Raw genomic sequence first — 15,396 nt, 5'->3', positions numbered from 1 at the left:
GAAACAGACAAGAAAGTCTCTTTCAGACTACCACCTAAAAAGAAGAGCTGAGAAAAGAGATGGAAGTTTAACAGAAAACAAAAAACAGAAGGTTCTGAGCTGGGTGAACTCATAGAAAGGAGCAAAAGGGTGTGGGTTTGTGGATCTGACCTGTGTTTGCTTATTACCATCCATGATATTTACCTCTTGCCAGCTAGGAGTTAGAAATAGATCTCTTTAGGTGATTGTATATTAAAGGGTTGGCTTCTGGGTCCTTGAAAGAGATATTTTGGAGTTGCCAAACTTGCAAGAGTTTGGGAGAAGATTTACATCTCAAAGTGAAAGAGAAACAATTTAAAACTGTAAGATTTCTGAAGGAAAAGGAAGGTCAGAGGCCTACAGGCAGAATGAAACCTATCTAAAGATATGGTCAAGCTGAGGGCAATGTTAAGACCATTGTGGTCGCATTCAACCATTTTATATCATCTTGCTATTGAATCCAAGGTTGGGTGATTTGCTTCTTGAAAACAAAGATTTAAAAGAGTTAATGCAAGAAAAATAGGTTTATTGTTAGGTGTTATCAACCTTGGGAGATGACAGACGTATTGTCCCTCATCCCCTCTCAAACAGGTCTGAGGTTTACGTGGGCAATTAAAGGGGTAGTAGGACATTGGATAGTGAGACGGGATCTGCTCTTGCTGCAATTGACTAGAGTAAGTGGTTTGATAATGATGATTTGCTTCTAGTAATAAATTTGCAATAGTAATTTGTACTCCAGGAGCTACATACCAGCCTTCAGATAACTCTCTCTGAAGGACCTAGAAATTGTGCTCCCCGTTTTTCTACCATGACTACCTCCTGGTTTAAAACTAAGTAGACAATGTATGAAAGTCTCATTTGTAGTAAGAAACAGACCGGGTAAAGCCAAAGAGAGCAAGAGGATTCAAGAAGTATGTATGTGTAGAATAAGATGGAATCGTTAATTTCTGATGCTCACTTACAATTGATGCTTCCAGGTTGAATAATTTGACACTCTGCATGGAATCTGAACAAGCTGATTCTATTCTTCTACAGACCATCTGCATGACCTCAAATGATTAAAGCAAATGATCTTCATTTCTAAGTCCTAAATCTTCTACTGCAAAGCCTGTATGCCCACTATTGCTTCTTTCTAGAACCATCTTTTTTTTATATATCTACATGGCTAATGTCTTCATCTTCCCCCAATCTTTGTTCAGTGGAACCTGCACTGACCACTATATTAAAAACAGCAACTGCCAGTGTTGCTTTTAAACTCTCTCTCTCTCTCTCTCCCCGAAACACAGTATTATTTATTTATGACATTCCTTATTTATAATCTACTGCCTCCTCCCAGAATGGCAGCTTTATGGGAAAAATCGCTCTCAAGAATTACTTATGACAAGAAGGATTTAAATGTAAAAAGTTACCTAGAAGTACAACATTATAGGAATGATTAAGACAGTTGATAGTTTTATAGCTCAAAGAGCTGAACACATGCTTTGCATGTGGGAGACTCAGGTTCAGTCCTCAACATGGAATGAAAGAAAGAAAGAAAGAAAGAAAGAAAGAAAGAAAGAAAGAAAGAAAGAAAGAGAGAGAGAGAAAAAAGGAGGGCAGAAAGGAAGGCAGGAAGAAAGGCAGGAAGGCAGGAAAGGAGGGAGGAAGGGAGGGAGGGAGGGAGGAAGGGAGGGAGGGAGGGAGGGAGGGAGGGAGGGAGGGAGTGATACACCTACACAGGCAAATACTATGCAGTCATTTAGATTATGTTTGCGTGTGTAAAGAACCTGAAAAGGAAATAATGAATGAAGAGGTGAATTTAAATGAAACAGACATCAAAATACAAATAAATGCTATCATATTATGAAACAAATGTTTTAAAACTATTAATAGAAAAATTATAAAAGAAAATATGTCATGGCCTTCATATTTATTACATTTATGTGCCATTATGTAAGAATCACTGTCTTTCTCCAGTATTTGTCTATTTATATCTAATTTATTCTTATTTTCTCTATTATTACATATTCAATCCTGATCATGGTGATTTCAAAAGGAAAAGCTGAAAGCTTTGAAATAAGCTGAAAGAAAATGTTTTTAAAGTTCTAAACTTTCTAAATGGACACATCTAAGGATTATGAACTTCTTTGGAACATTTAATGTAGCATGTGTTCATGTGTATAAGGTGAATAACAAAAGAGAGATAAGCTACATCCTGTGAGAAATATCCATGGAATTTTTAAGAGAATGGAGAAAGAAGTAAATGCATCGACAGGAAAAACGAGAGAAAGACAAAATCCAATGAGCAGTTTGGGGTGGAAGTCAACCAATGGAGCGTTTTGAGGCAACCCCTCTTAATGTAGGGTGAGCAAGATAACCAAGGTAGCAGGTATTATCTATAGTCACCGTATCACTCAGCAACTAAGAGATCTGTAAAGAAAACCAAGCATTATATGAAAAGCAAGCAGACATTTTATGGATATTCATAGAGAATTAACAGCCCTGTTATTTGTGGAAATAGCAAATTGTCAACAAATCTATATGCTGCCATGTAAGGGGCAAAGTTTAGAGTCCACACAGGCAAAGTGGGACAATGCACTAGTGCGAAACCCAAATGGGCAAAGCACCAAAATTACCTCACTTTGAGTTCTGCTTTTCTTCCGTCATGGTTTAGGGCATTGTTCTCCCAGTCTTATTTGTTTTCCTTTGACTATCTTTTAAAATGCTGAGATCAATTCCTCTAAGATATTTTATTGGGCCAAAGTCAAGATTTAGCTTAATGAACATCAATTTAGTGTCAATGACCAATAGTGGAGGTGCTGTTGTTATTTTCATTTAAGATAGAAATATTAAAACTTAAAAGTGAACATGCAATTCTGTTACAAGATTACATTTTAGTAAGTGTGAAATTCTGATACAAAATGCATGCATGTCTAACAACTTCCCTTTCTATATTCCTAATCAAATTATATGTACAGTGAATTTTCCCTCTTGACTGGTTTTAAAGTGTCTCCCAGACCTGTTGCTCAGAATTTGGGCTGTTGCAGATGATTGCAAAAGGAACAAGTCTTTAGTGTTGAGTTTGTTGGTTTTCCAGACTGTGCACTGAAGTGACAAGTTCACAGGCTTCTCAGCATTCAATTTTCGAGCTAAATGGAAAATGCAATTACAGTATTCAGCAAAATATTGTTGTTGGTTCAAAAATAATTAATCATCTTATTAAATTGCTATTTCACCAAGTAGGAGGCAGCAACACTTCAGAGCCTCAGCAGGAAAAAGCCAGGGCTCCTCAGAAAAGGGATGTGTGTGTGTATGTGTGTGTGTGTGTGTGTGTGTGTGAGAGAGAGAGAGAGAGGAGAGAGAGAGAGAGAGAGAGAGAGAGAGAGAGAGAGAGAGAGAGTACATCTCCATCTCTAGGGGCAAATAGTTAATAAGCCTAAGTCTTGAGAAAAAAGGCTATAAGACAGCTCCTTCATCAGCAAAAGGGTTTAATGCTAAAACTGACTATAGCTAAGTTTTTCCATTATAGTAGTTTTGAAATTTATTTCCCCAGTATCCATTTCCATAGCTTGACATTCTGAGAGTTGGTTTCAGAGAGAAAATCGTAGAGGGAAAATAACCAGTTTAGGAGGTACTTATCCATTCAAAGAAAATTAAAAAATAAACAAAGATAGTAAAAATAAAAATAGGACTGAGCATCTTGTGTACCTACTATGCTGCAGGCACTGGATATGATTAGTCTCTCATTTATGTAGAAAGAGCTATTAATAACAATGACAAACTCATCATTTACTGAGCATCAGTTCTGTGCCAGGGACTGTGCATAAGCATACAATTTTTATTGGCTATCATATTATCCTGAATAGGCGTGATCAGTAGAGGAGAAACTAAATACAGTGATTCACAGGTTCCCAAGAGACATGGCTATAAAATAGGTGAGCTGTTATGGATCAACATTGACTTCTAGAGTCAACTTTGACCACCAATTACTTTTAGTTGGTAACTAAGAAAACAAACACTAAGAAATAGATTCTACATGAGGAAACACAACAAAGACATACACACACTACATGCTTAAGGGAAGACAAACCATTTCAAAATCTGTGATCTGGGATTACAATTTACTCTTGGGGAAGCTCTATTTCTTCAACCATTGCTTCCTACTTGTTATTTAAATCACTCAGAGAGCTTGCTAGATTCAGATTGCTGGGCCCCACATCTAGGCTTGTTGATTCCATAGGTTTGAGATGGATCAGAAGATCTGCATAACTGACAGGCTGCCGGGTGATGTTGATATGGCAGCACAGGTATGCTTGCCTGAACAAATCCTCTGCTTTTATACTCTGAATCTGAACTTGAATTCATTGAGTCTAAAAGAGCATCTTTCTTCTTCTTCTTCTTCTTCTTCTTCTTCTTCTTCTTCTTCTTCTTCTTCTTCTTCTTCTTCTTCTTCTTCTTCTTCTTCTTCCTCCTCCTCCTCCTCCTCCTCCTCCTCTTCTTCCTCCTCCTCCTCCTCTTCTTCCTCCTCCTCCTCTTCCTTCTCCTCCTCCTCCTCCTCCTCCTCTTTTTGGATCACATCTGGTGATGCTCAGAGGTTATTCCTGGTTCTGCACTCAGGAATCACTCCTGGCGGTGCTCACAAGACCAGATGGGATGCTGGAGATTGAATCCAAGTTGGCTATATGGGAGGCAATCTCCCTACCTGCTGTACTACCTTTCCGGTCCCAGAAAGAGCATTTTCTATAGTATTCAGACCATTAGTTTTGTATACTAGGTTTACTCTTTTTTTCCATTTTCTGGCTATTGGTTTTAGGCAAGTTGATGGATCCTGTTGAGTCTCCATCTCTTCATCTCTAAAATGGGAGTTTTGTTTGTCTGGACGCTGTTGGAGGGTTATATAAAATGTTTTGTTAATAAAACCTATCTTGTTCCAAGAATAAAAACCCTCAGAAATATTCATCCTTGACATTGAAATGTTATTTCGATTATTTCAGTAGTGCCTGACAACAGATTCATCTATTCAATAAATATACCAGACACTGCAACATTTTTTGGCAGCATTTTAATTTATTAAGTGTCTGCAATCTTTACTTTAAAAACACATACATCTGCTGGAGAATATACAAAGTACTCCACCCACACTTCACCTCATTATTAATGGTGAACATTATGTATACAGATTTGTTTAGAAGTCATAGTTCATGCTGTTCTCCAGAAGAAAAAAATCAAAATGCTCCAGACCCTTAAGGTCTATGAACCTCAAAAACTAGTAATCAAGAGAGAACACCAAAAGGTCACACTGAAGAAGAAGAAAGCCTTGATGCCCAGGATAGTCTCTCAGCTTGAGAAGTCTCCTAACCCCTCCTCTCAAAAAGCATTGCTGGTGAATCAGCATTAACAACTGTCAAACTAGTTAGAGATGGAAACAGTTTTTATTATTTTATATATCATTTCAGATAAAAGCTTAAGTCTCCCACATCCCTCAACTCCAAGCAGAAGTCCCTGAATATTATTTTCTTTCTCAGTCTTGTCCAGGTGAAAATCAATGCACCTAGTTCACCTTGAATCTCAAGCTGCATATTTTTAGCAGCAGAAAAGCCTATGTTCTCAGCATCACTAAGAAAGAGGCAGATAACCTGAAAGTGTCCTCTAGCCAAGGAGGAGAGCAGGGGGCTCAAGAGGACCAGAGTGCAAAAAGCTCGAAATACTTCATCAGCCTCAGTGATTCTAGCTGATGGGGTCTGTGAATGATATAGACCACAGATAGGAGGTAAAAAACTCAGACCAGATCCATTATCATATATGACTAGTTTTCTGAACAGTTTAAGAGAGATCAGAATGGAAAGGAGGTTTTAAGTAATAAATGAGTTTCATTTGCTTATTATTACTGTTATTATTATTATTTTAGTAATATTATATACACTCATTATTAGGAAGGAATGAGTGTACATAAAACTAAGATTAAAATCCTTAATACTCATAGATACTTATTATGTGCCACTCACCATTCCAAGTATTTTACATTTGTTCATTCATTTCATTACCACAAAATTTCATAGATTAGAAAAAATCAAAATAACAGAAAGGTTGATGAACCTTCAGGAACCATATTATTAATTACACTGATTTTGAAGGTAGAGTGTGCTTCAGCCCTTAATTTAGTAGATAAAACAATTGAAGGTGACTTCTCTGAGATCGCACAGTGTGCTCAAGACAGAACAAGTAGTCTCTGTGCTCACAAGGCAGAAACCTTTGCAAGATTAACCTGAAGATGGTCTGAAAGTGACAAGAATTGATGATACTTTGAACGATGGAACACAATGAATTAGAAAGTGCATCTTGTCAAAATTCAGGAATTTCAAGTTCTCATGAAGATTTTCAGGATATCCTCAACCTTTGTCCTACTGATATGCCCATGCTTATTGGCAATATCAGACACTTGAAAATACATAAAATTGACTTGGAATGCTGTTTCTTGGATCAATCTGCACAGTGGACACCTTTGTGTTCAGGCAATGCTCAAACTAAATCTGTTTTTTTTTTTAAGGACAATCTCCTCTTCTGACTTTCTCCTTTGTCTTAATCAATTCCTATATTAATCACCTCTTCCCAACTTTAATCACTTACCCTATAGTTGAGCTTCTTTGAGCTTTGCCTTATTAGTTTCTTGCACAGAGAATGGTCCAGAGTTGACAATCAACTGTTTAATTCAGTCTATGAAGGAAATTGTTTGTTATTCCATCAGTATATCTTTTTTTTAAATTTATTTATTTATTGAATCACTGTGGGAAAGGTTACAAAGCTTTCAGGTTTAGGTCTCAGTCATGCAAATATCAAACACATTTCCCTTTACCAATACTTATTTTTTACCATGAAGAACCCCAATAAGACCCCACCCCCCACCCCTCCCAGTCCCTGTGAGGCAGATGAATTCTAGTTAACACTCTATCTGCTTTGATTAGATTCATTGTTTCATTAAAAGATTCACTACTATTCTTTAGAGTTTACCCCCCCCCCCCAAATCAGACATGCTGAAAAAGCATTGTGAAGTGATTTGCTTTCTACAGCTGGGTTCAAAAATTAAATGTTGGCGCCTGCTCCTCTCTGGAAAGAAAGATGGCGGCCGCACAGGAGCCTTGTGGAAAGCGGGTTTGAGCCGGGCTCGGGGGAGCGGCGGGGACCTCATGGGAAGGGGGGCTTTGTGGGCCGTCCCCCACGCCCCACCAAGGTCGCCAGCTGCCCCCCACGAGCGGCTCTCCGGCACGGCCACGGCCCCGGAGGCACAAGGACTTAGCACAGAGAACCAGCCGCTTGGAGCAGAAAAGCAAATGGACTTGTGTTGATCCGCGCCACCAAGCCTGCCCGGAGGGGGAAGGGCGTTGACCAGCCCGCCTGCTCCTCTCTGGAAAGAAAGATGGCGGCCGCACGGGAGCCTTGTGGAAAGCGGGTTTGAGCCGGGCTCGGGGGAGCGGCGGGGACCTCATGGGAAGGGGGGCTTTGTGGGCCGTCCCCCACGCCCCACCAAGGTCGCCAGCTGCCCCCCACGAGCGGCTCTCCGGCACGGCCACGGCCCCGGAGGCACAAGGACTTAGCACAGAGAACCAGCCGCTTGGAGCAGAAAAGCAAATGGACTTGTGTTGATCCGCGCCACCAAGCCTGCCCGGAGGGGGAAGGGCGTTGACCAGCCCGCCTGCTCCTCTCTGGAAAGAAAGATGGCGGCCGCACGGGAGCCTTGTGGAAAGCGGGTTTGAGCCGGGCTCGGGGGAGCGGCGGGGACCTCATGGGAAGGGGGGCTTTGTGGGCCGTCCCCCACGCCCCACCAAGGTCGCCAGCTGCCCCCCACGAGCGGCTCTCCGGCACGGCCACGACTCCAGGGCACAGAAACCAATCTCTTAACTAGCTAACTTTTAATAGAAATTCTTCCAGGGTCAATAAGTAAAATAGCAGAAATTCAAAACCGTGCGGCCGCTATCGCGGCCGCGCGACCTCATTTTATTCTTAAACCAAGTTGTAGAAAGCAAATCATTTCACAACGCTGTTTCAGCATGTCTGATTGGGGGGGGGGGGGTGGGTCGTAAGCTCTAAACAATAGTTGTGCATCTTCTATCGAAATAATCTATCTAGTCAAAGTAGATAGAGTATTAACTAGAACTCATCTGCCTCACAAGAATTGGGAGGGGTGGGAGGTGGGGGTCTATTGGGGTTCGGGGTTAAAAATGAGTATTGGTAAAGGGAAATGTGTTCGGTATCTACATGACTGAGACCTAAACCCGAAAGCTCTGTAACTTTTCCCACAGTGATTCAATAAATAAATAAATTATATAAAAAAAAAAAAAAAAAAATTAAATGTTGGTTTTGGATTTCTGCTATTTTACTTATTGACCCTGGAAGTATTTCTACTGAAAGTCAGATAGTTAAGAAATTGGTTTCTGTGCTCTGGAGTCGTGGCCGTGCTGGAGAGCCGCACGTGGGGGGCAACTGGTGACCTCGGTAGGGCGTGAAGGACGGACCGGAATGCCCCCCTTCCCATGAGGTTTTAGTCGCCCCCACACCCCCGGCTCATACCTGCTGTCCCGCATACTCGAGCTGTGCTTGTAGAGGCTTCTGGTCACCAGGGTTCCATCTGGGGGAGGTGGGATGCGGTACCTACCCCATCTGGGACTTCCTGATGATCTAGGCTCTTTTTGGAACCTGTTTTTTTCTTTTTCTCCAGGAGCTATGGGTGCCGCCCTCCATGTGGCCTTTCTCTTCCGGCTGTATGCTGTAAAGATGGCACTGGGGGGCGGGCTGTGGGCATGACTTCCGGAATCAGAGGTTACCTGGGAGGTGTAGTCCCGGCAGATTTGAGGAAAAGTCCTAGTTCCCGCATACTCGAGCTGTGCTTGTAGAGGCTTCTGGTCACCGGGGTTTCATCTGGAGGAGGCAGGATGCGGTACCTACCCCATCTGGGACTTCCCGATGATCTTGGCTCTTTTTGGAACCTGTTTTTTTCTTTTTCTCCGGGAGCTGTGTGTGCCGCCCTCCATGTGGCCTTTCTCTTCCGGCTGTATGCTCAGTATATCTTTTTTTGATGTACCTCCACCTCTAAGAGAAAAGTGAGTAGATATTTCACTGCCTAAAAAACTTACCAGAGTATTATGAATAGGGCACTATGGGAACTGCAAGTATTACAATTGTAGTTATATTTGTCATCTGGTTCAGAATCTATGGTAAACTGTATGGAAATTTCTCAAAAGATTAAGAACAGAACTTCCAAATGACCAAGTGATTTCACTTCTTGCATCGACCCCCAAAACAAAAAATCATTCACTTGAAAATATATATGCATACCTATATCTACTAAAATGATCCTATAACAATAGACAAATGACAGATGACTGGATAAAGAAGTTGTGAGAAATATATGTACATATATATATATGTGTATATAATATATATAAGAAAAGAAGAAACAATGAAATAATGAAGTTTTCTGCAACTTGGTTGGAACTAGACCTCAAGTAAAGAGGGAAACTAGTAAGAGGGAAATATATTCAATGATTTTATTCATCTTCAAAATATATAGTTCTTGGGGCTGGAGCAATAGCACAGCAAGTAGGGCATCTGCCTTGCACATGGCCTACCTGGGTTCGATTCCCAGCATCCCATATGGTCCCCTGAGCAATGCCAGCAGTGACTCCTGAGTGCAAAGTTAGGAGTAACCCTTGAGCATCGCCAGGTATGACTCAAAAAGCAATAAATAAATAAATATATAATTTTTTAAAGAGGTGGGCAATATCATATTATGAGAAAACTTGACCTTGTATTACAAAACTGAGATTACCAGTCATTGGATGAGGGCATCGAGGGAAAGAAATAGATGAACTAAAAGTGACATAACAACAATGGTGTAATGTCTCTGGCACTTTGGAGGTAGTGAAGTAACTTTAAACATCAAAATCATGAATATTAATTCTATTATACCCATGTTACCTAAACTGCAATAAAAATTAATCTTGCTCATCAGTGTTATATAGACACAGAACAAGTGTGTAGATAATATCAAATAATAACAAGCCCAGGGCACTATGCTACAGAACTGAGAATATTAATTAGGGGGAGAGTGGGTAGGAGGAATGATGACGTGATTTGGAGCAACAAAAGGACATTGGTGGAGGGTTTTGTTTGCATTGGTAGCAGGAAGGTAAGGTAAATGCATACAACAAAATTATAAATGTCAACACCATTTGAAACTATAACCTCAACTAATGTGAAAATAAAAACTAAATGAAATATGAGCAGATTTTTTCACTGATCAAGAAGCTTATCCATTTATGATTTCTTTAAAAATAAGGTAGAGACTTTGATGTCAATACAATAACTTTGTGAAGCAAACCTAAAGCTGTTCATGTTATTGGACCATATGCTCAAACTATAATAAAAATATAAGCATGATTTTTTTAAAAAAAAAGACTATACACACCTGCCAAATTTAGATGTTGAAATTCTAATACCCAGTGTGCTAATGTCAGGAGGTTGGACCTTTGGGAAATAGAACATGAGAGTGAAATTCGTGGATTAGTGCTCATAAAATAGGCTTGCGAGAACTCTGTGGTCCCTTCGGCCATGTGAAGTCACAATGAAAAGACAGCTGTCTGGGAAGCAGAATCTCAATGGATACTAAACCTGCCTTGATCTTGCACTTCACAGTATCTAAAACCATGGGAAATAAGTCAATGCCAATTGTTATAATTCACCAAGCTTAGGACCCATTTGCCCAAATGGATTAAGAAGACATCCATATAAGTCATTCAATCATTCACCAAAATCCACCAGCATTTAGTATATGTCATGGACTGTACTTAGTACTGAAACATAACCCTGAACAAGATCAAATCCTTACACTGAAAATCCTGTTTCTTAGCTAAATCCCTATTCCTCATCAATCAATAAACATAGTATTGGAACATGAGTGACAAATATAGAGTCAATAACTGAAGCAATAATTCTCCCTGTTTCAGATGTAGCCTGATTTGAAAGACTTCCTCAAAGTTCTCTATTATATCCTGGGAGTGGGACTAGGGGACACGGGGCACCACTCTGTAGCACTTAGCACTGTCCTCCCGTTGTTCATCTATTTATTCAAGTGGGCACCAGTAAAATCTCCATTGTGAGACTTGTTACTGCTTTTGGAATATTGAGTACACCATGAGGAGCTTGCCAGGCTCTGCCGTGCGGGCGGGATACTCTCAGTAGCTTGCCGGACTCTCCAAGAGAGATGGAGGAATCGAACCCAGGTCAGCCTCCTCTAAGGCAAACACCCCACCCGCTGTGCAATTGCTCCAGCCCAGCAGGTTTGGTTTTTTGTTATTAATAGAGGCAAAAATTAAAAGAAATAATGAATTTGAAAGTACAATCACAACACAAATTTTAACTCAATAAATTATTAAACAATTTCATCTGAAATCACCATTCCCAGGAAATACATAAGTATTCTCTGTAGAACCAGGCAGAAAGTATCACATCTTTCTGAAAATGAGTAGCCAGATTTCTGAAAATTAGCTTCCATTCTAGGTGAGAAATGAATCAGGAACCAAGACCTAAATATCTACCACCCATAACTATAGCAGAGAAAAACTTTGATAACCCAGAATAGAGACTATGAATTTGAAAGAATAAAAAACCGCTAGGGAATGTTAGTTCAGAGTGGGAAAAATCAGAATCTGTGATGTTCCATTTCTACATAGTGAATTTACAGTTCATATTGGAAGGGGGGAAATACTTTCAAAGAAATCAATTGACAGCAATTCAGTATTCACTTTTGGAAATATAAAAGCAAGACTGCAATTAAGTTCATGAAGCAAAAGGAACACAATAGTTATTAAATGATTCATATTACCTTTGCCCTCCACTTAGGGTTATCATAGATCTTCTGTGACAAGAAACCAAAAACAAAAATTGAAATCAGGTCCAGGAATCAGCTCGGCCACTTTGTTCAAAGTTGATGCACAAGAGCCCCTGTATTCATGAAAATTCAAACTGCAGATCTTTACATGTGTCTACTCAAATTTGGTGAACTCCTGACCGGAGAATCTAAAACTTTGAGCATTTGGTTATAGTCTAGACCTACTCAAACTCAGTATCAGAGCCTTACCAAACACAACCTATCACCTCAGGTCAATTTGACTTTGGGACCAAGTTGCTGCCAGGTACTAACAAATGCAAATCACCTGGTAAATACACAGCTCTGCTCAGTGCTAAACCTCGGGTCCACTCAACCTCAGCACTGTAGCTGCTGCAGGCTCTCATGACCACGGATTCCTGTGGTCATCCAGACCCACACAATTTCACAGAATTTGTGATCATGAACCACTAGGCCTGCTCAAATATGAGCCTCACTATCACCTGACACAATAAATAAATAAAAGCATTCATCTTCACTTTTGCATAAAGACAAAAATGTCTAGGAAAAACCCCAAGCACATAAAAGTTTTCTAACTGCCGTGATGACTATTTCAAAGAAACCATGGTAATGGGGCACCACACAGAACTGGCGTTTTCTGGATCAGATACACAAGACCTGCATCAATGACTGTGCAGCAACACTGAGGGGATAAAAGCACGAAGGAAGAAAGTCTCTCACTTCAATTTTATTTCTTGTTTTTACTGACCTATTTTATGCTAGTGGAGTGGATGTTTCATGACACTTTAGGGGGACAAGTCCTACTCTTCGACATGTCAAGCTTCTCTTGTTCTGTTTAATGGACATATGCCAGGCAAAGAGAGTCTCTGCCTAATTGTTGGGACAATAGGGGTTGGAATACTAGCTGTAGTTACCCAGTTTCTGCCATGCATTTATGAAGCAGGGACTTAAGTAAAGTAAAAAGTAAAGGCCCTCCCATTGATCATCGATTTGCTCGAGTGGGCCCAGTAACGTCTCCACTGGAGACTTTGTTGTTACTGTGTTTGGCATATCGAATACATCACGGGGAGCTTGCCAGGCTCTGCCGTGCGGGCAAGAGGTACTCTCGGTAGCTTGCCGGGCTCTCCGAGAGGGGCGGAGGAATCAAACTTGGGTCGGCCATGTTGGCTGCATGCAAGGCAAACGCCCTACTGCTGTGCTATCGCTCCAGCCCAGGGACTTACATCTGCATTTTGTGAGCAGGATCAAGACTTTGTTCTACACACTGTGCCTAATTCTATTATTTTTTGTTTGTAAACCACACCCTGTAGTGTTCAAGGCTTGTTCCTGATTCTGTGTTCAAGGATAACTCCTGTGGAAGAACAAGGGGCCATATGTGGTACTGGGAACAGAACCCAGGTTAGTAACTTGCCAAAAAAAAAAAAAATGCCCTACTGAATGTACTATTTCACTGGCCTCTCTGAGTTTAATTTAAAGCAGAGAGGAATGCAGACAGGGTGGTTCTGCCCATGAATCACAGTCTACACAGAGGTTACCCTGAGGAGAACCCCCCCTCAGTAAAGAAGTGAGGAATAATGAACTAGACAGTATAACCGAACCAGAGAAATTTATCTGTGGGATAAAATAGGAAATTAAAATGGGTGAATAGGATGAAGATATCAGTCAGTGTAAACTGGTATATAATATTTAAAAAAATGAGCATTCAGTGCCTTAAATCAGTGAGTTGGTTTCTCACTAAAGCTGCAGACATGCTTGAGTGAAAGGATTGTTCTAGTCTTTCCAGTCACTCCAGAATCTAGATAATGGGGGACTGGAGCAATAGCACAGTGGGCAGGGCATTTGCCTTGCTCCTGGCCCATCTTGTTTTGATCCCCAGCATCCCATATGGTCCTCCTAGCACTGCCAGGAGTAATTCCTGAGTGCAGATCCAGGAGTAATCTCTGTGCATCGCTGGATGTAACCAAAAAAGCAAAATTTTAAAAAAAAGAATCTAAATAATGGAAAAGTAGACTATGCACCACTGCTGGTCACCATTTTAGAGAGAAATGGAATTCAAAAGGGTCCCACTTAAAATGTTCTGCATCCAATAATAACACTAATGAGATTTTGCACTTATCTCCTTGGAGGACCTAGTCACATGGCTCCCTTTCCAATAGGGGGTCAGATCTATGTGCTCAAGAGTCAGGGAGTTCTAATATCTCCTACACAGAGCATGGAAATAGATATTCTGCAGAAACACTTTTACTGGTATGTAATTCTCAGAAGTGGTAGTCCCCAAACACTATCTGCTTAAGATTCTAGCCCTGGTGGGAAGGTGACGACTATTCTTCAGGATTGAAGAGGAAATCTATAAAGCATAGGAAGCCTGAAATAAAGTCTGAAAAGATAATGCTTAATGAGCTGATACCCTAGCTTTATTTCTTTATTTCTGCTTTTTGGCTATTGTAATTCTGACTCTAACTTTTACTAATGCGAAGACGTTGCTTTCCTGCCCTATGACACAAATTCCTTTCTGTATAAAAATGAATATGAGGGGCCAGACTGATAGTGTAGAGGGTAGGGCATTTGCCTTGCAAGCAGCCAATCTGGGTTCAATTCCCAGCATCCTATATGCCCCACCCAAGCACTGCCTGGAGTAATTCCTGAGTGCAGAGCCAGGAGTAACCCTTGAGCATCACTGGATGTGACCCAAAAAAGCAAAATAAATGAATAATTTTTTAAAAAAATGAATAGGATTCTGCTACCCAGTATCCAGGCCTCCCATGTATAGTAAATGAGTTAAAGCAGGTGACTTACAATGGTTTCTGACACATTCTAATAAATAGTTTATGATGTTAACTATTTTTATTCTTCACAACTCAATGAGGTTATGTTTAATGAAATGGAAAGTAAGGCCTGGGGTGATTGAATATAATCCATATTTTTTAAGAAAAATGCATAATCCGTATTTTTTAGGAAAAATGTTTTTTAAGATACGTAGCTGAGATTAAAAGGCAAGTAATAGGCAGTCGAATGCAAATACTAGCCCTTTGTCCAGTGGGAAACGCAGCTAGTAAATTGCATTATAATTTAGAAGGGAAATGCAGGTACTATATACTACATATTCAGCAAAGTATTTTATTTATTTATTTTTTGAACAAAATTTAAGGAATGTAGGGGTTAAGGTAGTTAAAATGTGGGCAACAGCAGAGAGATTCTCAAGACCTATTTAGAGGAAAACTTCTGATTATCACTTGCTTCATTAGTAATGGCTCATGGCAGTTTTCAAGGTAAAGTCCAAGATCCTTAGCTTGCACTTTACATCTGAACTAGTACAGGTTTCAGTTTTACTATTCATCATCCCTCATTATATAATCGTGGACTAAGTCAGCTCCTGACATGCCTGCCTTTTCCAGCTTCTGGTCTTTCACTTGTCCACAGAGACTATAACAAGGAGGAAAGAACAGGACTATAAGAATAGTGATATTTACCTGACAAGTGGTTGGTGGAAGTGTAAT

The sequence above is a fragment of the Sorex fumeus genome, unplaced genomic scaffold (genome assembly GCF_029834395.1).
Source record: "Sorex fumeus unplaced genomic scaffold, SorFum_2.1 ptg000129l, whole genome shotgun sequence".
In the NCBI taxonomy this organism is placed as follows: Eukaryota; Metazoa; Chordata; class Mammalia; order Eulipotyphla; family Soricidae; genus Sorex; species Sorex fumeus.
The sequence above is the reverse complement of the archived record's forward strand: the minus strand, read 5'-3'. Positions refer to the sequence as shown.